Below are 26,486 nucleotides of genomic sequence, written 5' to 3' on the forward strand. Positions count from 1 at the left end.
ATTCCATTGGTCTATTTGTTAAACTTTTGCCACATCACATTTCTAAATTATAATAACTTTATAATTAGTCTTGCTATCTAATGGAACAAATTCTCTCATCTTGTTCTTCAAGAGAGCTTGCATATCCTTAAACACTTGCATTTTCTTTCTTTCTTTCTTTCTTTTTTTTTTTTTTGAGAGGGAGAGAGAGAGCGAAAGCAGGGGGGAGCAAATGACAGGCTCCCCACTGAGCAGGGAGCCTGATGCAGGGCTCGATCCCACGACCCTGGGATCATGACCTGAGCCAGCAGATGCTTAACTGACTGAGCCACCCAGGGGCCCCAGCCACTTGCATTTTTATATGATTTGAGAAAATGCTTTTCAGTTTCTTTAGAAATAAATGTTGGGTATTTTTTTTTTTAATTTTTTAAATTTTATTTTATTATGTTATGTTAGTCACCATACAATACATCATTAGTTTTTGGTGTAGTGATCCATGATTCACTGTTTGCATATAACACCCAGTGCTCCATGCAGTACATGCTCTCCTTAATACCCATCACCAGGCTAACCCATCCCCTCACCCCCCTCCCCTCTAAAACCCTCAGTTTGTTTCTCAGAGTCTGTAGTCTCTCATGGTTCATCTCTCCCTCTGATTCCCCCCCTTCATTTTTCCCTTCCTTCTCCTAATGTCCTCCATGCTATTCCTTATGTTCCACAAATAAGTGAAACCATATGATAATTGACTTTCTCTGCTTGACTTATTTCACTTAGCATAATCTCCTCCAATCCCATCCATGTTGATGTAAAAGTTGGATATATTCATCCTTTCTGATGGCTGAGTAATATTCCATTGTATATATGGACCACATCTTCTTTATCCATTCATCTGTTGAAGGGCATCTTGGCTCTTTCCACAGTTTGGCTATTGCAGACATTGCTGCTATGAACATTGGGGTGCATATGGCCCTTCTTTTCACCACATCTGTGTCTTTGGGGTAAATACTCAGTAGTGCAATTGCTGAGTCATAGGGTAGCTCTATTTTTAATTTTCTGAGGCACCTCCACACTGTTTTCCAAAGTGGCTGTACCAACTTGCATTCCCACCAACAGTGTAAGAGGGTTCCCCTTTCTCCACAACATCCCCAACATTTGTTGTTTCTTGCCTTGTCAATTTTTGCCTTTCTAACTGGTGTAAGGTGGCATCTCAGTGTGGTTTTGATTTGAATTTCCCTGATGGCTAATGATGATGAACATTTTTTCATATGTCTGTTAGCCATTTGTATGTCTTCTTTGGAGAAGTGTCTGTTCATGTCTTCTGACCATTTTTTGACTTGATTATTTGTTTTTTGGGTGTTGAGTTTAAGAAGTTTTTTATAGATCTTGGAGTGTCATTTGCAAATATCTTCTCCCATTCTGTGGGTTGCCTCTTGGTTTTGTTGACTGTTTCCTTTGCTGTGCAGAAGCTTTTTATCTTGATGAAGTCCCAAAAGTTCATTTTTGCTTTTGTTTCACTAGCTTTTGGAGATGTATCTTGAAAGAAGTTGCTGTGGCCGATGTCAAAGAGGTTCCTGCCTATGTTCTCCTCTAGGATTTTGATGGATTCCTGTCTCACATTGAGGTCTTTCATCCACTTTGAGTTTATCTTTGTGAATGGTGTTAGAGAATGGTCGAGTTTCGTTCTTCTGCATGTGGCTGTCCAATTTTCCCAGCACCATTTATTGAAGAGACTGTCTTTTTTCCATTGCATATTTTTTCCTGCTTTGTCGAAGATTATTTGACCGTAGAGTTGAGGGTCCATATCTGGGCTCTCTATTCTGTTCCATTGGTCTATATGTCTGTTTTTGGGCCAGTACTATGCTGTCTTGGTGATCACTGCTTTGAAATATAGCTTGAAATCGGGCAACATGATGCCCCCAGCTTGTTTTTCTTTTTCAACATTTCCTTGGCGATTCGGGGTCTTTTCTGATTCCATACAAATTTTAGGATTGTTTGTTCTAGCACTTTGAAAAATGTCATTGGAATTTTGATTGGGATGGCATTGAAGGTATAGATTGCTCTGGGTAGCATAGACATTTTAACAATGTTTATTCTTCCGATCCATGAGCATGGAATGTTTTTCCATCTTTTTGTGTCTTCTTCAGTTTCTTTCATGAGTGTTCTGTAGTTCCTAGAATATAGATCCTTTACCTCTTTGGTTAGGTTTATTCCGAGGTATCTTATGGTTTTTGGTGCTATTGTAAATGGAATTGTTTCTCTAATTTCTCTTTCTACAGTTGCATTGTTAGTGTATAAGAAAGCAACCGATTTCTGTGCATTGATTTTGTATCCTGCCACATTACTGAATTGCTGTATGAGTTCTAATAATTTGGGGGTGGAGTCTTTTGGGTTTTCCACATGAAGTATCATGTCATCTGTGAAAAGAGACAGTTTGACTTCTTTACCAATTTGAATACCTTTTATTTCTTTTTGTTATCTGATTGCTGTTGCTAGGACTTCTAGTACTCTGTTGAGCAATAGTGGCAAGAGTGGGCATCCTTGATGTGTTCCTGATCTTAAGGGAAAGGCTCTCAGCTTTTCCCCATTGAGGATGATATTCACTGTGGGTTTTTCATAGATGGATTTTATGAACTTGAGGAATGTTCCCTCTATCCCTATACTCTAAAGAGTTTTAATCAGGAAAGGATGCTGTATTTTGTCAAATGCTTTTTCTGCATCAATTGAAAGGACCATATCGTTCTTCTCTCTCCTCTTATTAATGTGTTCTATCACATTGACTGATTTGCAAATGTTGAACCACCCTTGCATCTCAGGGATAAATCCCACTTGGTCGTGGTGGATGATCCTTTTAATGTATTGTTGGATCCTATTAGCTGGGATTTTGTTGAGGATTTTGGAATCCATATTCATCAGGGATATCAGTCTGAAATTCTCCTTTTTGATGGGGTCTTTGCCTGGTTTGGGGATCAAGGTAATGCTGGCCTCATAGAATGAGTTTGGAAGCTTTCCTTCTGTTTCTATTTTTTTGAAACAGCTTCAGGAGAATAGGTATTATTTCTTCTTTGAATGTTTGGTAGAATTTCCCAGGGAATCCATCAGCCCTGGACTCTTGTTTTTTGGGAGGTTTTTGATCACTGCTTCAATCTTGTTACTGGTTATTGGCCTATTCAGGTTGTCAGTTTCTTCCTGTTTCAGTCTAAATGTTGGGGTTTTAAACATGATTTATTTGAATATATTAAAAACTTGAGGGAGAACCAATATTTTTGTAATACTGAGTCTTGCTATCTGTGTATACTACTGGAATAATATGTAAATGAGTGAGCTTGGTCCACAGTTCCTTTCTTATAATGGTTTTGTCAGGTTTTGGCATCAAGTCTTATAAAAAGGCTGTCATTTGCTAGTCTCATAAAAATGAACTATTTTTATTTTCTCTGAAAAGTTGATGTAGAATTGTAGTTATTTCTTCACCAATAAAACCTGGATTTGGAGTTCTTTTGGTGGGAATTTTTACTTACTGATTTAATAAATTTAAGAATTATAGGACTATTCTGATTTTTCTAATTCTTAGATTTATTTTTAAGATTTGTACACTTAATTGTATATGTTTTTAAAGAATTTATTTTTAGAGCAGCCGTTTTAACAAAATCGAGAGGACGGTCAGAGATTTCCCATGTACCCCGTCTCCACACATGCACAGCCTCCCCCATCACCAATATCATTCACTAGAATGGTACATTTATTACCAAGTATGAACCTACATTGACACATCATCATTACCCAAATCCATAGTTTACCTTAGGATTCACTTTTGGTACACTCTCTATGGGATTGGATAAATGTATAATGGCATATATCCATCGTTATAATATCCTAGAGACTATTTTCACTGCTCTAAAGATCCTCTCTGTTCTATTCATTCCTTCCCCTCCCCCTCATTCCTAGCAACCATTGACTTTTTATTGTCTCCATAGGTGTGCCTTTTTTGGGATGTCATATAGTCGGAATCATACAATATGTAACCTCTTCAAATTGGCCTCTTTCACTTAGTAATATTCATTAATGGTTCTCTTCATGGCTTGATGGCTTATCCTTTTATTTTCAAATTTTGTTTCTTATTTTGAGATGTATTATTTATAATCATCATATAGTGAATTTTAAAAGTTCAATATGACCATTTTTGTCTTTTAATAGGAGCATATGCTATAATCACTGACACATTTGAGTTTAAATCTCCCATTTTATATCTGTTTTCAATTTACTTAACCTTCTTTATTCTCCTATTTTTGTTCTTTCTTGCCTTGTGTTTTGATAGATAATTTACTAATAACGTGTTCTCGTCTCCCTTCCCCCATCACGTCAGCTTGGCAGCTGTACAGTTGCTACTCTTCCAGGGCTTACCCTGAAGTATACAATAGGTCTCTTTAAATTATCAGAGACTAATATTGTTTGATTCTTTTTATCCATTTTCTTGATGTTAAAAGGTCTTAAAATACTTTAACTCCATTTACTCCTCTCTCAAGTTTTATGCTAATTTTTTGTCTTGTATCTCAATTCTGTGCACTACTATTTTGCCTTTCTGTGTTTCATGTTTGTTATTTTCTTCTTTTTTTACTTTCAAAAACAGAAAAATGGGCCTTCTCTTTACAAAACCTATGTTCCTGTTGAGGAGACTGTCAACATACACATAAACAACTAAAATGTATAGTATGTCAGGTGGTGATAAATATTTCAGAGAAAAAGCAGGGAAGGGGGATATGGAATGTTGGGAAGCAGGGGTGGAATTTTAAATGAGGATAATTAGGGAAGACCTCCTTAAACACCTGAGGTTTGAGCAAAGACCTACAGGAATTGTGAGGATAAGCCATGAAGAAATCTGGTAGTAGGGTATTTCCAGGCATGGGAAATTGTACATAGAAAGGCTCTTGGGCAGTATTGTACCTACCATGTTCTAAGATCAACCAGGAGGCTGGTATGGCTGGAGTTAAGTGAGTGTGGGAGGGTAGAAGTGGATGACGAGAGGGGTAGTGATGTTTTTATAATAAGGTAGTGAGGTGGGAGTCAAGTAATGTCTCTAGGGCCTTGTAGAAAAATTTTTGGCTTATGATTATGACATAAAACCCAGTTTAAGAGAAGTGATGGTAGTTGAATGCAAAACACAACTATTTTTTTTCTTTTAGCTTACATTTTTAAAGGGCTTATTATATGCCAGGTACTGTATTAAACACCTTACCTGCAAAATTTTATTTTATATTCAATATAAGAAGAATGTAGGTTTCACACAGGTTAATTATCTTACCCAAGCTCACAGCTTATGTGCAGCAATGCTAGAAGTCAAGGCCATGTGGCTTCTTTTATTTTTTAAGATTTTATTTATTCATTTGAGAGAGAGACAGAGAGAGTACAAGCAGGGGGAGAGGCAGAGCGTGCGGGAGAAGCAGAATCCCTGCTCAGCTGGGAGCCCAACATGGGACTCGATCCCAGGACCTGGAGATCATGACCTGAGCCGAAGGCAGATGCTTAACCATCTGAGCCACCCAGGTGCCCCAGGGCCATGTGGTTTCTTAACCATAATTCTATATCTCTTGGGCTCTTATTGTTTAATGACAGAAAATTTACCAGTTCATCTGGACAGATCTAGCTCTGAGCTCTGTGGATGGGCTTTCCCACTTCCTCTTCTTCCAGTACACACAGCATTAGCAAATGATCCCAAGAGACTCGGTTAGTTTGCCATGTGGGTCATTTACCTGTTTTCTGTTTTAATGACATATGCTGCACATTTGATTCTGGGCCATTTTTTTTTTTTCATAAGCTATTGCCAGTACACAAGAATGGACAAAGACACCATGGATGGATACATCCTAATTAAACATCATTACTGAAAAGAAATCATGTCCCATAGAGGACATTGGTGTATGAATTATTTTAACCTACTGTAAGGTCTTTCATCTACATCTGAGTGACAGTTATGTTCCTTTCTCACTTTATGTAAGATAAAAGAAAAAATTAAATGGGTCAACTATGCAAGAAAACTTGTACTTGAAATAATCCAGTGTTACATGTCACAAATGAGTAGCATATGCATTCTTTAGTTTATCATCTCCGAGGGAGGGGTGTTGGGTAACCCAGCCCCTGTGGAACAATCAGGAGGTTGGGCAATTCATTTTATTTTGTACACAATTTTGCTAGAAAGCTGAAGATTTATTGATGTAAGGTAAAATATTAGCTGGCAGGGAAAAATAAGCCTGTGAATGAATGTTATTAGAACAATAACTGGAATGAATTGCAGTTTTGCAACATCAATGGAATTAGTAGACCTTAAAATATTCAGGGAATCAATTAAAAGTCTTCTTTGGGATTCAAAAAATGTGTGTTCATGTGCTTAACTTTAAAATGAGCACCGGGAGAAGAAATAGCCAAACCTTCTGTCAGAAAAGCGTTTAAAGATTCCAAGGGCGTCTAACTGTTTCTGGGCCCAGGCAGCTTCTGAAGGAAGCCCTGGTGGGCTGAATGGCAGGCATCTTGGAACACAGGCTCCAGACTTTGCTTCCGAGAATTAAACAAGAGAAGCACGTGAGAGCAATTGAAATGGGTGTCCTGGCCACACTCCCTGAAGGTTCTGCAACCTCGTTAACCTTTGAGAAGAGCACAGCTTCCAACCAGGATGAAAGACTAAAAGAAGGTGATAGTTTCTTAAATGTGTTCTTTCTCATGGTCACCCCAAGGACCTTGAAAAGTTTCAAGCCAGAAGTTTTGAGCTGAATAATCTTGTGTTAACGTCCTTGGGAAGAATTAATTGGACAGCATAATGTATAAGCAACTGAACACAGATATTATCTAGCATTCCCAAAACTAGATTAATTAACCTCCATTTCCCCACACTTAACAAACAACTAGATAGGCTTTTTAAAGCTATGCTTTTATGCTTTTACCTCCAGGGAAGAGCCAAGGGAAGCATCCATTGTCCTTACAATTGTTCTACAATCCAAAGTTGAAAGTTTCTCTTCAAATTAATATAAAAGGTAATAAAGCTGGGGGGATTATTTAGTTTAGGCTATGAGTGTCTAAGACATCCATTTTAATTTGGGGAATACATTCATGCCCTATTTCATGTCTAAGTCTAAAAGATGTGTACTTGTTCACAGGTTAACTGTATCCTACACAATTTCTGTGGTTTTTTTTTCCCCCTCATCTTATCAGTAGGAAGCTGGGCTTTGGTGTCAGAAATCCTGCAAACCACAATTACTGGTTTTGTGAAGAACTACTTCAGGATTTCTGAACCTGAAAACTTACTGGCTTCTTTTACCCATATGGCTCCAAGTTTCAATGTTACCCCTAGACCCAAGTAGTCAGGGTCCTGCCTTGGTCCCAAGTACTCATGGACATCTGGTTGTTCTTACTGAGGACAGGAGACAGTGGGGAGATGGCCAAAGGGATGTGCCCACCCACTGCCTAGCTCTGGGTGGACCATATCTGGGGAACTCAAAATTCTGCTTAAACCTGTGAGCTGGCTTTCAAGGAAACAGTTTGTCCTTACAAGAGTGGACTGCGGTGCAGTGGATATGTGTACCATAGATCTAAGGGGTAGACAGTGGGGGAGGTTGCGCACAAGGGGAGGGGTGAATGGAGCTTAGATATGCAGGATGCACCCAGGCCTCTAGGGGGGCCCAATGATGGAGGATGGGGTGACTGAGGCTTGCCACACAGGGACCCTCTATTGGTAGTGGCCCTGCTAAGCTGCTGCAGCCGGCCATGGTCATGGCCACATGAGAAGAGCTGTCTGTGCCTTGGGTCCCTTAAAAAAGGCACTGAAGACACAATTCGCCTTTTCACCAATATTCTCCGGTTGGTTTCTTCAAAAACTGAAGTACCCGGTTGGCATTTTGCTGCAGAGATGGTCAGAGGCAACTGGGGGAAATCGCACTATTTATTCTATCTTTGTTCTAGTCTCAGCAACTTGTCTCCTATTTTAGCATCTCCTAAGGTTTCTTTTTGGATATTCCTTTTCTGCCAATGACCCCCTTCTGTGATCCAGCCATCGTACATTACCTCTCTTCCCACCACAGCACCTATTCACGTTTTTTCTTACGGTGTACCCCCAATGATCTTCCACTTCAGCCCCACCAATGGCCTCTGTTATATTTGCCTTAGTCTAATCCACGAATGCTTGTGATGATAACAATTTCAGGTGGGAAGGGGGTGTCATATAATCACACCGTGTATATATGTTTTTATGGGTAGCAGAGAGGAGAGAGAAGGGGAAAGTTCAGTATGTATTCCGCAGTGGAAACCTTGAAACCACAGAATCTTGAGGCTACACATTCTTCTAGGGTTTACTATATTTGTCAGTTAACCATTTGAAGACTTGTAAGAAGAGAAATGCATTCCCTGTGTAGAGCACTAAGGAGGGCAAATAATAATTATTTTTTCAGACAAAAGTAAAGAGTGTGTAAACATCTTAGCCAAGAGCTCAGATCCTGATCTGGGGACAGGAGGTAGGAGGTAGGTTTAAATCCAACTAATTCAGGAAAAAAAAAAAAGACAATTTGAGACCAAGAAAGTACACACATTTGCATAGTGAAAACAATACATTGAACTGTCATGGGACAAGAGGACTTCATTTTGTCTCTTGTCACCAACTACCCGTGTGACCTGGAGCAGTTTGCCAACTACTTTCACCTTTAGGTTCCTCATTTGCACAACTGGCACAGTGTCTTCCTTGCTGCCTTACGGGGTGGTTGTGAAGATGAAGGGAAACAATGACTCTGAACTTTGTCTACTGGAATCTGCCCCACGTTCCCTTCCAAGCTCAGCTGTGTCTAAGCTCTGGACCTGGTCAAGGCTGGTACACGTGGTGGTGCTTGTGCTCTTCGTTCTGGTTTTCCCACAAGCCACTCATGTCCCCGGTGCATAAATGTTTGTCGGCTAAATGAAAATAATGCAGGAAAATATTCTGCTTCTGTCACACAATCCTTTATCACACCTTTTGTTTTATTTTGCAAATAGAGATCTACATATATTCTGGTGAGCCAATAAGATCACACCAGCTCCTACTATGGGAAGGATAGGCTCTGTGTCCCCCAAAGAGGCCCAGTGGTTTAATGACTGGGATAGCAACTTGGCCATTACCCAGCTCTGATGGGCCTTGGGCATCATATGACTTCCTGTTTCCCTATTACCCTATTCCCTCAGCTATAAAATCAATATTTTAAATGACACAATTTCTAGGCTCTCTTCCAGCTCTAGTTTCTAGGATTCTAAATCTAGCATACACATGCTCAGGTCTTCTTTTTCTTTTTAAAATGATGAAATAAGTAAAGGCAAAGCCAACCAGAACCTAAATAATCAAAATAATTAACTGATTAATTAAATATTTTATTTGCTCAAAAGTTGTTTCTTGAGTATCAACTTTATGCCAGTCTAGGTACCGGGGACACTGGGGAAGAAGAGACAGACAAGATCCCCGCTCTTACAGAGCTTACTCCTTAGTAGGAAAGACAACAAAGAGGCAAGTAAGTGAATGAAGAAATGTTGAATATACACATGTGCTGTAAAATGGGAAATGTTAGATTCACCAAATGAACCATACATTGCCCCCTCCCAAATCCCCAGATTTCTGACCAAGGATCACCCTTTTTTTTCTTTTTATAAATTTTTTTATTATGTTATGTTAGTCACCATACAGTACATCATTAGTTTTTGATGTAGTGTTCCATGATTCATTGTTTGCGTATAACACCCAGTGCTCCATGCAGTACGTGCCCTCCTTAATACCCATCACCAGGCTAACCCATCCTCCCACCCCCCTCCCCTCTAAAACTCTCAGTATGATTCCATAGTCTCTCATGGTTCGTCTCCCCCTCTGATTTCCCCCCCTTCATTTTCCCCTTCCTTCTCCTAATGTCCTCCATGCTATTCCTTATGTTCCACAAATAAGTGAAACCATATGATAATTGTCTTTTTCTGCTTGACTTATTTTACTTAGCTCACTCATAATCTCCTCCAGTTCCATCCATGTTGATGCAAATATTGGGTATTTATCCTTTCTGATGGCTAAGTAATATTCCATTGTATATATGGACCACGTCTTCTTTATCCCTTTTAAGCAGATTTGGAGCATTTGGTTTGCCTGTGTGGAAACAAGGAAGGGAAAATAAATTGAAAGGTGCTTAGAGAATTCTGAATCTTTGAAATGATTAACTCTTTCAATTTTGGGTGGCAAAAAACCTACACACAAAAATGAGCAACTCTTAGTTTTAGATGCAGCATTGAATAGATAAGGTTTGTCTATGGGGAAAACACTGAATAATACGGTCATCGACGTACAGTGGGTCACTCTTTAAGCATTCATTTGCATCTTGACTCAGTATATCGCTCAGAAAAAGGTTCCAAATGTGATGGAACTAATTTGAAAGCTTACAACGTCTTATTAGCACAGTGAAACAAATGACTATATATTTAAAATTAAAAAAAAAAATAAAGAGAAAACAGTATGTACAATGCTAGTGAATAAAACAGAAAAATTAAAAATAGGTAAGAAACTGTTTTGAATTTACTTTGAATGTCTGCCCTTGAAGCTGATCAGTCAAACCAGAGGGACATATGATGCTAAATTAGAGAGAGAAGATTTTGTGGGTGTTTTGAAGGGCTCAGTGGTCGAGATGCTGATCCCTTATTATGCCATAGTTCACTTCTGATTGTGTGGCTTTCCTTTCTCTAGATTTTACGATGTTGTGAACAGTACACTTAATGCTTCTCAGTCGTGACTATAGTGATTTTATTTGACTCATAAATGGAACAAAGTAAGGAAAAGAAAAAAGGGCATGGAAATTTTCTGAAGTCACAGTGGAACAGTTAAAGGAGAGCTTGGAAGAAGGAGAGGATTGAGGGCGATAAGGACATGCGGATGCTTCAGAAAGAACTAGTAGATAAAGAAGTCCTAGAGATCTAATGCGCAAGCACAGTGATTATAGACAACAATATTGTATCATAAACATCAAACTTGCTAGGAGACTAGATGTTAATTATTCCCAGCACAAAAAAGAAATGATAATTATGTGATGATAGGGGTGTTAGCCTATGCTCCAAAGACAATCATATTACAATATCAAAATATATCAAAGCAACATGTTGAATACCTTAAACTTACACAATGTTACATGTCAAATATATTTCAGTTAAAAAAAAAAAAAGAAGAAGACATGTCTAAAATCCACCAAGTTGTGAGGAGTGAAAGGCAAGAAATGGGAAAGCGAGGAGAAGAGGTTGGGCAAATTAGGGTATTTATCTTGTGGCCAGGAATAAGGAAAAACCAGAAAACTGCAACTGGGTTAGGGGAAAACAATGTGAGTACGGAATGGTTCTCGGTGCTGGTGACAGACTGCAACCTACAATTTATATGTAGGAATCTTTGTAAGTCAGATATTGGTGTACTAGAGTGTGCCTATTTTTTGAACATTTGCCTTGGACCTACCAGTGTTTTTAGCCACGCTCCGTTTTCTTTTAAGACAAGCTTAATGCTGTTGTTTGTCATTCAGCAAATCTACTGTCAGATGTGGGTGACTCACTGACATTTTAGCACCAACTACAATCTATTTTCCTCACTAAATGCTGAATTAGAGGTTTTATGCATATAATATGGATTAAAGGAATTTCCCTGCAGAGGTTAATGTGCTTAAAGGTCAATGCAGTGGGGTGTGTTTTGGAAGAATGTAATGTAAAGCATTTAAAAAATACAGATTTGACAGGTCTTTTGCAAGCTTTATTGTCTAAATCGTAATGCTTATTTTCTGTGAGATTAATATACCCACAAAGGAAATCACTACTGGTACTTTGACGGACAGAGTTGTTTCTGAAGGTCCTGCAACGCTAAGAGTACAATATGCATGGGCAGCAGTGAAGCTATAACTCAGCCTTGTGTGATTATGATGTTTAAGTGGAAAGCAAGATTCAGGGAAAGTGTTTTGCAACAATGTCCTCTCCAAATAACAGAGTATTTACTGGTTCACCAAGAAAACGCCAGTGTTCAAAAGGACTGTGGGTGTCACAAGCAATTAGTGTGTCTACGAAGGATCTTCTGCAATTCCCAGAGAAGACAGGAAAATGTTATATAGAATGTGAAATGTAGGGGTCATTTCAAAAGTAATGGATACTGACACAGAGCTACAAACAGTTGTAAGGTTTACACATCACTCAAAGAAATTGGATTAGAGCCAGAGAAAAAGATGTTTTATATTACAGTTTCAAAAAAAAAAAAAAAATCTTGAGGGCATTTGGTACAAGACAGCGTAATGTCTACCTTCTTTTGCAATGCAATGTAACATGAAGGCAAAGGGTTCTGTATCATTTTTCGAGGTAAAATATTACCATTTTGAGCATATTTCTCTCCAAAAGACTTCACACTAACAATAGCCTGTATGTATTAAAATAGTTGACAAGTGGCATGTAAACAAAGTACCTAAATCCTAGTGTTCCAACTGTTTCTATCTCCTGCTGAAAGAGTCACTGCTTTGATGATTCTCAGCCTTTGTCTAAATTCTCCAATAGGAGCAGACTGCCATTTGCTTTTCTTGGACACACATTTAACCAGTCTAGTGTTCTGACTCAGTCTCGGGATAATATTTGTGGCACTGGTTGGCTTGGGAGAGTGTTTGACTCTCTGAGGCAGGGCTTTGGTAGCCAGCAGGAAAGTTACCCCTCTATATGTGGACATTGTAATGCTTTGAGTAGTGGCTTCCAGAAAGATATGTGTATGTCCTAATTCATGAGATCTGTGGTTATTACCTTATTTGGAAAAAGGGTCATTGCAGATGTAAGTAAGTTATGGATCTTGAGATGAAGAGATCATCTTGAATTATCTGGGTAGGACCTAAATCCAATGACAAATATCCTTATAAAAGAAAGGCAGAGGGAGACTTGAGACAATAGAAGAAAAGACATAGAGGCTGGCACAGTGATTAGACATAGAAGAGATTGGAACAATGCAGCCACAAGCCCAGGAAGTCCAGAAATACCAGTAGCCATCAGAAGCCAGAAAAGACAAGGAAGGATTCTTCCTTAGAGCCTTCTGAGGGAGTGTGGCTTTGATTTTTGAACTTTCGGCTGGCAGAACTGTGAGAAAATGATTTTTATTTTTTAAGCCACCCAGTTTGTGGTGACTTGTTACAGCAGCAATGGAAAACTTATATAGCAACCTTGAACTTCTTTGGTTCTTAGACACCAAAGTAAAAACAGGGTGCCATGTGAGACATGGTCTAGCTTACTCATCCTCTATCCTTCTGCACTCACATGAGATGATAATAACCCACTGGGAGGAGACAACAAAGGTGGGGAAAGTAGTTCTAAATTCCAAATCCCAGACTGTGAAGGTATTGTTATTTATTTATTTTTTTTTAAGTAGGCTCCACATCTAGCATGGAGCCCAACTCGGGGCTCGAACTCACGACCCTGAGATCAAGACCTGAGCTGAGATCAAGAATTGGATACTTAACCAACTGAGCCACACAGGCGCCAGGGTTTTGAGGTGAGGAAAGATAGGAACCATTTCTATCAACATGCTTACCACAGCATCTTTCTGCTTCCTTTGTACTTGCCTTCTGTCCACCATTTTGGCCTTGGGAAGGGGAGGGTAGGTGAGAAACAGGAAGAGGAAAGAATTAGAAGGGAGTAAGGACTAAGCTGAACTTAGTAAGGACTCATCTCTGATAAGAACATATAGTTATGGTATACAGATGAAGAAATCTTGAAAATAAACACAAATGAAAAGAAAACCAGACACAAACCCAGGATAGATATTAATTAACAATGAAAGAATTAATCTGACTTTTGCACCTTAACATTTCATGAAGTAGATAGATTATACCACCAAGTTAAGAGATAAAATATTTTTCTGTCTTGCCAAGTTACTGTATAAAGATTCACAACTATGACTATACATAACATCATTTAATTTTGGACAGAATATTTTTTTCTATCTGGGACAGTTTGGAGTATATTGTTTTGACCCTTATTGAAGTCAGAGACTTTGTTCTTGGTCCCTAGTTCTCTGTTATCTTTTTCTCTCTCTTTTTTTCTCTGTAGCCATACCTTTCAGGTAGGGTTCCTCAGGGTTCCCTTAAAGGGAATGAGCCTCTTGAACTTATTTCTAGGTCTCCTCACTGAGTTTAATTTAGGATGTTAGTTTAACCTATTAACTTGTTCTCTTAACTAGTGCATTTTAGCTTTCGGCCTCATGGATTTAAGATTACATCTTGATGTGCTATTAGGGAATTTGACTTCACGCAGCCTTCATAAAATAGTGGCTCTGGCTTCTAAAGTCTAAAGGTTCCTCTAAGTGAAAAGAAATACACATGTAGACAACTCTGTGGGCTCACTTGAACTGCCTTGTTTCCATGAGGAGCCATGAGGGGACTGGAAAAGTTTGAGGCTGCACCAAGGTAATTGTTCTGACAGTGGCTACTTGTGAGGAAGCTCTCGTCTTCTTTGGGTTAATAATAAGACAGCTCTGTCAATGTGAAAATGGATTCAATTTGCTTTAGTTCAAACAGTCGTAGGGATAATTTGCTGAGTCAGTACACCGCAAATGGCTTTGTGGAATGCCCTCATGGAGACACACAGATGCCCCAGAAGATGTCTGCTCCAACAGCTCAACTCTGCTGTTGCCTCAACCTGGGTCTTAAGGTCTTCCTGAATTGTCCACCGTTTTTCTTTTTCTACTGTGTTCCTCTATACACCTGCCAATTTGACCAAACTTAGCCGTTCCACAGTGATGTCGGGCCTTGGGACTTTGTCAGGGATACCTGTCCCCTCATCCCTGCCTAACTGAGATCCTAGTCATTTCAAGCTAACTCAAACCTCCCAAACACTTACTCCTTCTCCTGCAGTCACGCATGTCACACTGCCTGAGCTTCTCTCTCGGTCCCTCTTTCACTTGTCCCACTTCACAGCTTATCCTTTTTCTGACTGTGCCCCACTGGACTATCACTTCCCGGGAACTTGTGTCTTCTTTCTATGACTCACAGTAACTGATAGGGGACCTTTTCTCCTGTAACTGGTCGATAAACATTTTTTTTTTTTAAATGAACAAAAAAATGCTAGAGAAATAGATGATTACAAAATAGTTTTTATTTCCCTGGAGAACCCTGAATGAAGAGTTGCCTGCCAGAAATCAAGTCAATGTTTGAGAATCAAGAAAGCACTTCATTATTCCATAAGTATATAGACAAAAATATTGGAATTAGCTCGGGATTTACCTCGTGCAAGTTCCTTTAGATGGGAAAACAAAGATCATTACTGCCAAACTCTTGATGGCTTCAAGTGTCTTGCTTGGGTGTGGCAACAACCTCCCAGGTGGCCTCCATCCTCCCCTGGCATCTCCTCCAAACCACAGTCTTCACAAAGGAATATTTATAAAACAGAAAGCTGACCCTGCCTTGATCCTGCTCTCAGGATGACGTCCAGACACCATGGCCTGTCATGTAGGCCTTTGATGACCTTCCCCTGCTTCCCTTTCTAGTCATGTCTCTATAGATTTTTCGGCTCGCCTTTCAGATTCATTGCTTATTCTCTGATCCCATGCTGTCTTAGGTCTGTGTTCCGTGAGATTTTTTTTCCTGGAATTTTCTCCCTCTTTTCATCTTTCAGAATAAGTTCTTTCTTATCCTTTCAGAATCGGTTTAAGCAAATTCTTCAGGCTGAGTGTTCTCCGTGTGCACTGCTATCATAACTCGTTTTAGCAGAGCCTTTCCTACACACTGTCATCATAATTGATGTCTTTTGTCTTTTTCCCCATCGAGGGCCAGGATCGGGTCTTACTCACAAGTCTGGAGCTGTGGAAATCCTTAGAACAGAGGAGCAGTTTTAGATGAGGTTCCCCAGGAAGAACATGTAGACTAAAAAGAGCATCAGGCTGAGAAAGGACGCCCAAGGAAGACCAGTTTTTATAGAGTTAGCAGAGGAAAACACCCACCAAAGGAGACTAAAAAGGAAGAGGAGAATTAGAAGAGATCTGCATTTGGCATCGAAGGAAGGAAAACGTTTCATATTGAAACAAAGTTCAGCTGTGTGAAATATTGTAAAGAGGTCAAGTTAAGTAAACATTAAAGGGTACCCATTGGATTTGGTGCTTCGGAGCTCATTGATGGCCTTTGTCGTCCATCACAAGGTCTGTTTCTAGAGCTTAGCATACACGTGAACATTATTACATCTAGTGGAACGTATCATTTGACGTAAGATTTTGTAATGCCTAGGCTGGCAAAGCTACTATACTTTTGCCATTAGGGACCTAGTCTAGGCTCTCAGCACAAGGAGATATTTGGCAAAAGTTGAAGAAGGAGGATCCACATCTGTGCTTTTGGATGTGGTTGTGATCCTAGCTTCTGTTGTATGCTATAATCTTAAACACCTCATCAGATTCTCAAAGCTCATCTGCTTGCCAGGTCCTCAGCTGCCACTGAGACATATTGGTTGGTCGTTCGTGGGTCTGTGCAGTTTTTGCCGCCTGAGGCTGGTCAGCTGAACTCCTGGGGTCTCTGGCTCCCTTGGCCACTTCAGGCTTGGATGCAGCAGGACACTACAGTAGTGGGTGGGTGGGCTTCTTCAGCAGCTTCTGAGGAAGCTGGGTGATATGACTCGGAATCCGGCTGAAAGAGGTCCCTGTGTGATGAATCTGGGAGATAAGAGAGGGGAAGTAGCCGCGCAGAGACATTTTTCCTCCTTCCTCCTTGAAGGGACTGCTTTGAGCAGCTTCGATGCACAGCCTGCCTGGAGACATCCCAGGTGGCTGAGTAGCTGCACCTGCTGAGCGACCAGCTGTGTGTCTTTGAGGCTTATGGTACAGCAGTGGCCAGTGCAGTGACACGCTATGGCTCTGTAACCTTCCTTGTCACACTTCTCCTTTCATTAACTCTCCCTGCCTCATGACTCCGCCTTTCAAATTAGGCACCCCTGTCCAGGCTCTGTTTCTGGTGGAGCCCATGCTGAGATATTTCTTTGTCTCCCATGCCCACTTAGGATGCTGGAGATTGTGACAATACCACCAGCAAAGCCTAGACTTTTCTAGTCAATAGCTGACCTGTCCTCTCTGTCCTAACTCCATGGCAATTGATAGAGCGAGGATGTCACGTGATTTGGACAGCATGTCTAATTGGCCAGGATTCATTTTGACTGATACCCTGCCTCTAATGCAAAAGTCAGAAAACTGACCTGAATAAAGAAATTGCTTACTTGGGGGATGAACCCAGGATCCACATGTCAGCTCATCACTAGGGCACCAGGCTCTGACTTACTTTTCTTGGCTCTATATGTCAGGTAAGGGTGCTGTTCAAACGTCAGGAAGAAGAAGGTGATTTTGTCAAGACTCCATCAATCTGTTGAGTCCCCTGTCAGCTGGCTCCCATCTGCACAGATGTGAGATTATATTCCTGTTGAAACAAGTGTCCTTTAGGTTAAAAGTAATAAATATTATCTATCTTACTTAATTGAGAGGTTGTTAGGATTGTTACCTAGGCTTTTGGAAAATCCCCCAAGGGGAAAAGTGAATCCATATATTCTGGAGGAAGGGAGTAACTTAAATTCTGGAATCTGGAGCAAATCTCCTAGCAGCTGGACAAGAGCTGGGAGAGGAGGGGAAGATTCTGAATAGCTGTCCTTGTAGAGGGCCATAGATTGAGGGGAAAAATAAAATCAGTAAGTGCCAAATTCTATTTCTAGGAGTTTGGTTATGGAAGGATACATAGGATGGTTGCTAGTGGAGGAAGCTAGGTCAAAGCTTTTACCTTTTTGTACCCTTTCAATATTGGGTAGACTTTTGTCTACCTACATGCTGAGGGCAAGGAGCTGTCTGTTGAGTTTGAGTGTGGCCACAAATAGAAAATATCTCCCTTGTCAGCCAGATGACTCTTGGGCTCTCCTGTGGGTTCTGCAATGTTATGGTCACTTTGGCCCTCTGGGCCTCGATTTCCTTTGTAAAGTGAGGACACTACACTAGGTGGTCTCCAAGGTTGTTTTGATGAATGGAAGTTTCCTGCCCATTCATTTTACTATGGAAGGCCTGTATTGACTTGTTCTCAGGTCGCCCGCTGGATTCCAGAGCAGAACTATGCATACTACTGATGACTTTTATTCTGATGTCAAGGTTACCACTCTGAAAGCGCCACATGAGGGAAACATTAGGGTGGAAGAATAACAAAAGAGTTTTAAAAAAGAATACTTTGATAGATTGGCTGCACAGATTCAGAAGTCCTGATATGCCCCAGGAAGATAGCTGAAGTGTAGATGAATAGAGATGAGACCAACTTTAGACAGAGACAGAGACAAGAGGAGAGGGAAGGGGAGAGGAAGGGGGAGGGGGAGGCGGAAGGAAAGGAAGGAAAGGAGGGGAGGAAGGGAGGGAGGGAAAGAGACAGAGGCAGAGACAGACAGACAGGAACTAATGATTTTACCACCGAAACAAACATTAGCAACACCAGGTTTTGTTTGTTTCCAGGTAGGCAAAGCTATGCTAACTCTCTGACTTACCGGCCCTCTTTAAAATTCTGTTACGTTTCCCTTTTGTCTCTCTGCAACTTGGTGGGAAAAAAAATATGCAGTTAGAGCCTTGCAACTTTTCCTTGGTTATTCTAATTCATCGTCCCAAACAGTTTCTCTGTCTGTTAGCTGGTCAATGCTGCAACAGCTAAGGACACAATTGAGATAACCTCTCAAGTGGGGGAAAAGCACCTGTGGTTTGGGTGAGCGGCGGTGGTAGGGCCACCGGCTTGATCGTACTTGCTGCGCATGTACAATCTATCAGGCACTGCACCCCCAGCTGGTGCACAGCAGTGAATAAGACCAGTGGGGTTCCTGAGCTCATGGAGCTCCCATCCCCAGACCAGGCTTTCTCTTGGGGACCTGATTACATATTCTGTATAAATGTTAAATAAATCTTTCTCATTTTTCATAGATAATTTGAAAGAATGATGCAGATTTTATTCACTCAATAAGTGAACATTTGTTGGGCACCTACCATGTACCAATGAGCTTTCCAGGTGTTGGGGATAAAATGTAGAACAAGACAGACTCTCTTCTGCCTCCTTGGAGTTCATGCACCAGTGTGGAAAACAGAGATTGAACAAATAATTACAACTGGCATGGTAGGTGTGGTGAAGAACTACAGAGTATGGAGGGGCACACACAGGGGTGTTTAACTGGAAGGTCAGGGAGCAATTTCCGAAGGGGTCATGTTCAAGAGGATTAGAGCTCATTCTCAGTTATTTGAGTTTGGAAACTTTAATGCAGAATAAAATTTTAATCTCTCATTTGACTTCCCCTACTCTCACCGTGTAGAGATATGTGTTGTCTTCCTGTGCAATCAGTCGCTGCTTGCTAGGGAGCTGCAGCCTCATTTAAATGTTAATATAAGCAAAACATTATTAGCAAGGTAACTTTGATGCAAATAAATAAATAAAGAGTTCTAAAGCCAAATACTAATTATTTAAAAATTACCTGCCGTGTTCGATTATCTCTGCCACTTTTTTATGAATATGGATAGTTGAGAACTGACTGTAAGATACTATTTCTAGCAGCTAATTGATCTCTTCCATAGATCAATTTAAATTTTATTATTTGTGCTTGATTCTTAAAAGAGAGTTAACGTTTTCCTAATTACTTTGCTGTGTATCAAATTAACGATATCCTGTGATGTTCTTCTGTGAAAGCATTTCTTAAATTCTAGCTTGAGATGCTAATGACTCACTATCCGTGACTGTTAGCTGACTGATGCTATAATGGCTAGGGACACAATTGGGATAGCTTGTCAAGTGGGGGAAAGGTACCCATGATTTGGGTGATGGGGACTGCAGGGCTATGAGCTCAATTAAAACCTGACACTTTGGACTAGCTTTGCCTTCTAAGAAGCAGCTAGAACAGGCAGAATAGGCATCACCTAATCCAACTGTGGACACTACAGAGGGGCTAAGGCCTTGGAAGGTTAGTAGCCAGGAATTGAGCATCAGGAAATCAAATCAGTTGAGTTATTTGCATTTTATGCCAAAACATGCATAAAGGTTCAGAAAACATGCATATCACCATTCACTGAAAAGAGTCAAAATATAGTCAGAATAGGGGTGACTTCAATGAGCCACCAAGTTCTTAGAAGGTGTCTCTATAACCTAGAAAACTATATCCTAAATTTCAAAGCTAATGTTTATCTTCTCCCCATCTAAACCATAGATGTTTCTGGAATCACATCCAAAGGACTTTCTGGAGCATGGTTCAGTCTGCATCCCACCTCTTGGGTCCACTCTATGATAGGATTGGCTGGGTGCCGACCAACGCTGCATCTGGAGATATAAACCAGATCTAAAGCTGGAGTCTAAGATTGTCCTGGGCTTCCAGAAGTTCTGATTTGGGAATAATTTTAATCTTTTTGTGACTCTGGTAAAAGCTGTGGATTCCTTCTCCAGAGAAAGGCACGTGTACATATATACATAAAATGTTGCTTGGTCTTTTTAGGACACTGTGGACCTTGGATCAAGAACCTTTGGCCAAGAGATAAAATAGATCCCAATCACTCTTATTTGGACTGGAATATTTTCACATTGAATCATGTTTGGTATTGACCAAAGGGGTCTCAAATCTTTTGTGGAGTGTTCATGTTCCATTCTATTCACTGTGGTATTTGTAATTTCTAGTCACTTTTAGGTAGGTAATAAAAGTTCCTGTAGTCCCATTCAGTCCCAAACACAGTATCAAGTAAATTCATAATATATCAACTCTGGTGTTATAACAATTAAACAAAACCCACCTCTGACCTTGATTTAACCTCTTTCCCTCAAAATGTGTAACTGGAGCCTGGTTGTCTTTGAGACTGGAGGCCCAGCGCTTATCACCAGGCAAGGGTTTTGACTGGCTTCTTTTTTTTCCCCTCTGCATACTAGCTTATTCTCCCTCATCTTGGCAGCTATGATTCCTGAGCCCTTGTGGTTGGAACAAAGTGAAAAAGAAGAAGAGGAAGGGAGGCAGGAAAGATCCCGTTGGAAGGTGCTGCTGTGAGCTGGCTTCTCTATAGGATTTAGTGGACTCCGTAAGAGTAAATCGAGGTAAATTTGGGGCAGGTTTGGTGAATTACTACCCACTGTGGTGGAGGATCAATGAGCTGCCTACTTATTGGAGTTGTAGGGGATCATCACTAATTACTTTAAGCATTTCTAGATGGATAGGGAAAAAAGCATAATGAGGAGGACCGTAGGCTTTGGCAAAAGAAACTATGTGCAAACCTACCTTTTCCCTTTACCAGTTGTGGAACCTTGATGAGTCATTTCTTATTTCAGCAGTTAGCTTTCTAATTAGAAAAATGAGCATAATAATAACTTCTCGTGGCCATATTGGATAATCAAGAGATAATGTTTATAAGGTGTCTGATACTTAGTAGGCACTCAATGAATGGTAACTATTAAGATTACTTTGAAAACATACCTCAAGTCCCTTTAGTGCACACGTTTATAAGCACGGACATCGACACCCTTTCTCAGTCTGGATCAAACATTCAACGTGGCCTCCAACACATTTGCTGCTTTGAGGAGAAAAATAATATTCAAGCTGAGGTTATTTTTCTCTCCCACATGTGGTTTCTCATAGTTCTACATGTGTGGCTTGGTTCTTGGATTCCACTCAGGCATTATGCAACATCCTGATGTTCCAAAGATGCTGTGTTGGAGAGAGAGGCACATTTAAAACAGACTCAAGTAGCGTAGAGTCAGACCCGTTGGTGGTGGCGGGAGATGAGCTTGGCCAGATGTTCCCTAACCTCCCACAAGCTGTGACTCACAGGTGGCCCCTGGTGCCGTGCGCAGCGGCTGTTCTCCCAGCCGAATTCTCCATCATGGTGAGGTCAGAGCCCAGATTTATGAGCTCCTGGCAAGGTAGAGTGCAGATGGAGAAAATTTCAACTTTAGCTTTTGTGAGGGAATCAGGAAGTACCTTTAGGAATTGTCACTGCCGTGACTTATTAGAGAGTTTTACTCTGAACCCTTTCTCCCATGTAGTTCCCCTCCTCTGCTGACTTCTTCCCCTTCTGCCTCCCCACAATCTCTAATTACACCTATGGCCCAAACCCTTATTTTTGTAGTTGCTTGCTCTTGATATTTGTTGGCAACTTTATTTATCTGTCCTTCGGGATGGATCTGAAATTCCTCATGGCCCTGCATCCCTCTTGGCAGGATTCAGAATATGGGATTGTATGACTCAGAGGGCTTGCAAGGGGAAGCTGCTTTAGCTTTCTCTCCCTCAGTGGTCTTGACCACGGTCTTGTACCAAGTGAATTGCACTTCCTGGGTGTGCTTTTCCGTGCAAACAAGAGTGCTCTGGTAGTGAACGATGTGTCTTGTTATGTATGCATTTCTTTACCTTTGGTCCAGAGAAAAAAGAAAGAAAGAAGAAAGAAAGAAAGGAAGAAAGAAAGAAGGAAAGAAAGAAAGAATGAAAGAAAGAAAGAAAAGGAGAGAAAGAGAGGAGAGGAAGGAAGGAAGGAAGGAAAGGAAGATGTTTAGTGTGAGTTGTTTGTTTTTAAATTGAAAATAAATATTCTAAATAGTCCATGGAATGAAAAAATGCTCAGATTGACTCACTTGCCACAAAAATTCAGACACATCCTCTAGAAATGGTCCTGTTCCACGGCTAGCCTGTTTGGTGTATGCCTCCCCAGCCTCTGTTCTAGCCAACAGCTGCTGGCAATTTTGCAATGAATTTCTCCTTTAATTAATCAATTGGGGGTCCACGTGGAGGAGGTCTGTATTTACTGGGTCAGAATTTTGACAAAAGCATGCATGCAAGGGAATCAGGCATGCACAAAAAATCCAATTTCTTTTTGACTGTATTCAAATAGTAATCAGAAAGCTGTGTACAAGAAACAAACAACTGCTTTGCATAGACAATGTGGCATTTCTTTAAAGGGGGGCATGCTTTCGTTACCAGAATAAACATAATAGTAATATAAGATCAGGAACAGAATAATATATTTAGGGAAGAGAAACAAAATTCATAAATCCAAGAACTGGAATAACTGAGAGTTGTCAAAGGATGAGAATTATGGAGAGGAGGAGGTTTCCCGTTCTGCCCCAATGTAAGCAGGAACATAAGCAGAAAATGTGTCTTGTTCCAGAAGTGCTGTTAACATGGGATGCTTGCGCTGACAGAGAGTGAAAGACAGTTGGGGAACAAGGAGGATATGAAGCCCACATCCTGACATGCTCTAAGGCATGTGGAATGCAGGAGAACGAACACACTCATTTATTTTATTTTTTTAAGATTTTATTTATTTATTTGACAGATAGAGACACAGCGAGAGAGGGAACACAAGCAGGGGGAGTGGGAGAGGGAGAAGCAGGCTTCCCGCGGAGCAGGGAGCCTGATGCGGGGCTCGTAGGGTCCTGGGATCATGACCTGAGCCGAAGGCAGCCGCTGAAGTCTGCCTGAGTCACCCAGGCGCCCTGGAACACACTCATTTAAAAAGGCAGCAGGGGTTGTGGTAGCCTCACGGAAAAGCCAGATTTCAATGAAGACGGGCAGGGAGGGAGAGGGGTGTTCGGTGAGGATTTCAGGATAGATGGGCTTCCAGAGGGAGCATCTGCACCACGGAATGCATTGTGCGATTGATGCTTTGCCACATGCCAATCTATGTGGCAATATATGCGTGGCAATATGTATGTCGCCAATATGTGTGTGTGTGTGTGTGTGTGTGTGTCTAATATATCCTTAGCACTTTATCAATTTTATTTAAGAAAACAAAGTTTCCACAACCTCAAAACATTTGCAAAGGCTAGAAATTTCCTTTAACCAAGATAACTTTTTTTTTTACCATAAAATAGCTGAATTAAAACTAACAAACCGAAAAAGAAAAACAATTACTGTGTATGGTCCCAGACACTGTCCAGATAAACACGTATGTGAGAATTGTGAGCAAAATGAAAGAAGGCGGTCAGGAAATTGCCGGACTTGTGAAGCTCCTATCTAGATTTCCGGGCCTTGACAATTTCATGGTTTGCACTTTTTCGAACCCTCAGCCTCCAATGTCAGTGAGTACAGCAGGGCCCCTCTGGGGGCCCCTTCCGGCCATAGGGAGTCAAGGGGGAGAAAAGATGCAGACTCCTGCCAGGGTATTTAGGGTACGGCCCGGGTGGGTGGGGTTTTATCTTTTTTTTTTTTTCCTGCTTCCTATATTGTTTCTCCCTCGTTAGAAATGACACTGCTGACAGCGTTCTTTCTCGGCAGTTTACATGCCACAGAATATGCTGAAGTTGTCTGGCAGCTTCCATGATGAGGGTAATCATGCTCGCAGACGCCAGCCCTCGCGCACCTGCACTTGGCTCGGCCGGCAGCGCGCGGGGCGGCGGAGGCCGCGGGGTCCTCGCCCTCCGCCTGGCCGGGCCTCCTTCCCTCTTGCGGGCTCCGCCGCGGGCTGGCCTGCTTCCTTCCCGCCTGGGGGTGTGCGGCGAGGGCCGCGGGAGGAAGGGGCGACCCTGAGGCTTTCCTCACCCATGCGCTGGTGCCTGCTGATAGACTGGGCTCCCGGGAGGGCGTGCAGGCTGCTTCTGGGAAGAGTTATGGTGCCATCTCACAGAAAACACCGGCCATTTAGCTCTCCAGCGAGGTCAGACCAGAAGCAGAGGCTACATGGTAGGAAGCCACTGTCAGGTGCGGGACTAACTTCTATTTCTTGTGGAATGTTCTCAGAAACATCACCGAACATTTATCCCAAAGAGAGCGTGAGGGTGTCGCGTGAAACACGGAGACAGTGCATTAAATGTGATATGAGGAATTCTTAATCTCAGGAAACAAACTGAGGGTTGCTGGGGTGGTGGGGGGTGGGAGGGATGGGGCGGCTGGGTGATAGACATTGGGGAGGGTATGTGCTATGGTGAGCGCTGTGAATTGTGTAAGACTGATGAATCACAGACCTGTACCTCTGAAACAAATAATACATTATATGTTTAAAAAAAAAAAAAGAAGAAGATAGCAGGAAGGGAAAAATGAAGAGGGGGAAATCGGAGGGGGAGACGAACCACAAGAGACTGTAGACTCTGAGAAACAAACTGAGGGTTCTAGAGGGGAGGGGCGTGGGGGGATGGGTTAGCCTGGTGATGGGTATTAAAGAGGGCATTTACTGAATGGAGCACTGGGTGTTATATGCAAACAATGAATCATGGAACACTACATCAAAGAAATAAATAGAGAAAAAAAAAATGTAACCAGGAGTTACTGAGCCCAAGCACTGCTGGGCGAAAGACTAGTGTCTCCCGAGGAACTATCCACAGGAAATGTATGAGACAAGCATTTCTTTTCTGTTGTCACAGAAAATGTGTGCTCTAAGAATTAAGAGGACGTTTGTTAGCTGAGGGATGCAGATTGGATGCCAGATCTGGAAGGAAAGGTGGGATTTACATAGGGATGGAGAAAGAAGGATCATGGGACAGCCATAGATTTTAAATTCTTCCCCAGCTTGTATCAGATGTCGTTGCAGTTCAGAACCAGTGTTAAGTCACAGGAGTCTCACCAAAATAGAATGGGAAGGGACCAGGATCTGGGTCAGTGTCACTATAGAGTACATTCCTGTCCATGCAAAGACAACTCGGATGGTGGGAACAAATCTGAAACCGGAGAGAGAGAGGGAGAAGGAGAGAGAGAGAGATGGGGGCAGGGGGCAGGGCCTAATCACTCCAAAAAGGAGAAATTAAGTCCTGACATTTTAAGAGTTGAGATGTTGTTTTTAGAAGGCTTAAAACGTGACAGCAGTGTTGGCAGGTGTAATTTCACCTGCTTAACAGCAAGAAAGAAGCTTAAAAATGGAGTACTGGACTGGACTGCAGCTGGGAAGAAAGAGGGTAAAGAAATGAGAAAATGAGTTCTGTTGTGAATGGCGCCATGTGTCTTCCCTCTTGGGGTCTATGACTTTATCTTTAAACTACCTATGTATTACTTTGTATTACTTGGAATTGCTCAAAGTGAACTTAACTACTTCATTGTCTTGTTCCAGTAAAGAATACTTTTCTGTATTAAAAACACCTAATGAATAGGCTGTATGGTATAGAGCTGCTGGTGTTCTATGTGGGAAATTAAATTCCTAGGCTTCTGTTAAAGTAACAGGCACCTGAAATCATTTGTGGCAGATGAGGAGGCATCCTCCCAGCCCCCAGCCACCATGTTTTACTTTTCCCCTCCCATTGCCCTGAATCTAATGAGCTGTCCCATTTGAAAAATTTTGTCCTATTTCACACCTATCTCCTCCTCTTCATGCCCATGGCAACTTTCCTGTCTCAACCATCCCTGCCTTTCACCTGGATATCAGCACGTCCTCATGCATTCCAAACACCACCATTTGAGCATTAAGGTGGGAGCTGGGATTGTAACTATGCATGAGACACGGCCCCTGCTTTTATTTATTTATTTTTTTAAAGATTTATTTATTTATTTGAGAGAGTGCGAGAAAGAGAGAGCGTGTGGGGGCTGAGGGACAGAGGGAGAGAGAGTCTCAAGTG

General features: G+C 41.3%; 1 protein-coding gene across 3 annotated transcripts in view; it reads left to right on the forward strand.

Annotated features, from left to right (window-relative positions):
• LOC118518598 (uncharacterized) overlaps positions 1-26,486 on the forward strand; it is a 284,505-nt gene that overhangs the window by 160,069 nt on the left and 97,950 nt on the right. The window contains exons 6-8 of one of the 3 annotated variants that reach the window (XM_078072234.1): positions 18,917-19,106; positions 20,892-21,053; positions 22,371-22,503. The exons of 1 other annotated variant lie outside the window; for it this stretch is intronic. The gene's annotated coding sequence lies outside the window, so the exon portion shown is untranslated. Of the gene's footprint in view, positions 1-18,916; positions 19,107-20,184; positions 20,606-20,891; positions 21,054-22,370; positions 22,504-26,486 lie in introns of those variants that run through there. One more of the 3 variants, XR_013447794.1, reaches the window with a different exon arrangement.

The sequence above is a fragment of the Halichoerus grypus genome, chromosome 5, assembly GCF_964656455.1.
Source record: "Halichoerus grypus chromosome 5, mHalGry1.hap1.1, whole genome shotgun sequence".
NCBI lineage: Eukaryota > Metazoa > Chordata > Mammalia > Carnivora > Phocidae > Halichoerus > Halichoerus grypus.